Source organism: Typopeltis vanoorti, chromosome 3, assembly GCF_054136105.1.
Source record: "Typopeltis vanoorti isolate ZY-2024b chromosome 3, IOZ_Tvanoo_1.0, whole genome shotgun sequence".
Taxonomy (NCBI): Eukaryota; Metazoa; Arthropoda; class Arachnida; order Uropygi; family Thelyphonidae; genus Typopeltis; species Typopeltis vanoorti.
This window is the reverse complement of record NC_143551.1, coordinates 137,866,772-137,869,288: the sequence shown is the minus strand read 5'-3', so window position 1 is coordinate 137,869,288 and position 2,517 is coordinate 137,866,772. Positions and strand designations below refer to the sequence as shown.

Below are 2,517 nucleotides of genomic sequence, written 5' to 3'. Positions count from 1 at the left end.
TGTAAAGGAAATCCATGCAACACGGCTATATGTAGTAATCACTTTCATTGGCAAATGTCTGGCTGAGCCGCAAAAATATTCGTCGCGGGCCTCGAGTTTGACACCCATGCTGTTGAGCAGTGGGTCTTAACCGTTTAGTGATCGGCACTCCCTTGAAAAATGTGTTTCTATTTCTTTATTTAGGAAATTACATCTATTGCAAGATAATTTATTTATTGAAAAATAAACATATACATTTACATACAAAACAATATCTCAATTTTTAATGCTATGTTGTTGTTGTTGTTGTTCATTCATAATAATACGTTTGAAGCGAGGCTCCTTTTTTAAAAGAGCCACGCGTAAGTCATCACTTGCATTTAAGCGATTTCTGGCTTTTGTTTTTATGTGCAAAAGTGATGAAAATCCCATTTCACACAGGTAGTGGCAAATGGTAAAAGTGTCTGCAATGCTGCTTTTGCCAGCTGTGGATAAGGTTCAAACTGTATACACCAAAATTGTTCTAAGTCCAGTTTTTCAAATTCCATTTGAATACGTGCATTGCCTCATATTTCAATAAGATCGTCTTTTATTAAATAGCTGTCATCCACCGAATCTGGGTCAAATAGAAATGGATCCAATATCCATCTCGGAACTTTGCTAATATTTCCCGTGGTAAAGTATCCATGAAATGATTCACTCAGTTGTTGGAGGTGTATTGCAATTTCATGTATAATTATTATTTTCTCATTTTCCAGAACGATTGAATCAAGCAAAGGAAAGTTTGCAAAATTCCCATTTTCAACTCGACGTTTCCAAATTTTTAGTTTTTCAATAAATGAAGATAATTTTTCACTAGCTGTTATTATGTTCTTACCAAATCATTGCATTGATGTGTTTAATTCATTCAGGTGTCTAAATATATCTGCTAAGTAGGCTAGTCGAAGTACTGCTTCTCTTTTTTCAAAAGCTTTAACCAAATCACAATTTTGGTCAGTAAGAAACTGTATAATTTCCTCCCGCAATTCAAAAACCCTGCTTAACATGCGGCCCTTGGAGAACCACCGTACTTCACTGTGATAAAGAAGCACAGCATGAACAGCACCGATTTCTTCGCACAAAGCACGAAAGATACGATGATTAAGCGCTCGTCCTCGGATATACTTTACTACATTTACTGCAGTAGTTAAGTGTTGTTTTAAATTTTCTGGCAAAGCTTTCGATGCAAGTGCATGACGGTGCAACATGTAATACGTTATTGTAACTTGCAATATTTCTGTCTTGATGTATGAAAAAAATCCAGAATTTTTGCCCAACATTGCAGGGGCACCATCAGCGCAAATTGAGCCTATCACATTCATTGGTATTTGATGTTTTTTTAAAAAAAGGCTTTTAATATGATTGAAAACATCAATTCCTTTTGTCGTCAATTCCAGTGGCTCACAAAATAAAAATTCTTCTAACATTTCTTTTTCCTTAATGTATCGCACAAATACCATCAACTGACGACAATTATCAACATCAGTTGACTCGTCTAGTTGAATACTCACTTTTAGAGGACTGGCTTTGATATCTTCTACTACTTGCAGTAAAATATCAAACACTGAGATCTTGAATGCGCTATCGAATCACATCTTTCGATAACGGAATCTGCTGAATTTTCCTTTGTGCTTCAGAATCCAATACAATTTTTGCAATTTCAAGTGCACATGGTTTTACCAATTCCTCAGCTATTGTGTGACAATTTCTTTTCTTAGCACACAGATATGCCACTTGATAAGAAGCTTCTAACATGGGCTTTTGAACTGCCGCAACGTCAAATTTTGTGATAGTACCGCTGGTATCAAATCATGCCTTCTTAGACTTCAAGATGTTAAGAGTATGTCCTGCAGATTCACCACTATGCTGATTGCTGAAATGCTCTAACAACTTTGACGGTTTAAGATTGGACTTTGAAAATATTTTGCAGCATAAAATGCATTGTGGTCGTTGCGTACCATCTTTTTCTGTTGTACAAGTGAATCCATAAAGTGATCGTCTTTCCATTGGCGTTCTTTCGACATAACGAGGGTTACTACAATCAATAAAATAATAATTATAATATTTCAAAATTTGCAGAAAACCTTTATGTAATCAATTGATCGTATCCGGTATGAGCTTTAGTCACTGATTAATGTTGGCAAATTAAAGAAAAATAGTATTCGTTTCTGCGTCAAACCACCTCGTTAACGTTCGTACTCAGAGTATGCGAACATGTGCGCGTATCAACCAGTTTCTTATTGTACTGCATGTGCTGGTAAGTGCGATGCACTGAGGCAAAGGTAGAGGGAGTAGGAATGGGGGTCCCAAAAGTCGACGTAGCGTTCGCTAGTTTCTCACAGGCAGTCAGGCTGTAGTTTCCATCGAAAATTTAGAAACTTCTCTCGCACCCCTGGAAATGCTTTTTCGCACCCCCAGGGGTGCACACACCCCAGGTTAAGAACCACTGCTGTAGAGTATTCCAAGAATTCTTTTAAATCTATTTCGCATTTTATATAT

General features: G+C 36.8%; 1 pseudogene; it reads right to left on the bottom strand.

The window, feature by feature from the left end:
• Window positions 1–255: 255 nt before the first annotated feature.
• LOC150108595 (protein ZBED8-like) lies at window positions 256–2,042 on the bottom strand (annotated as a pseudogene).
• Between the last annotated feature and the right edge of the window lie 475 nt (window positions 2,043–2,517).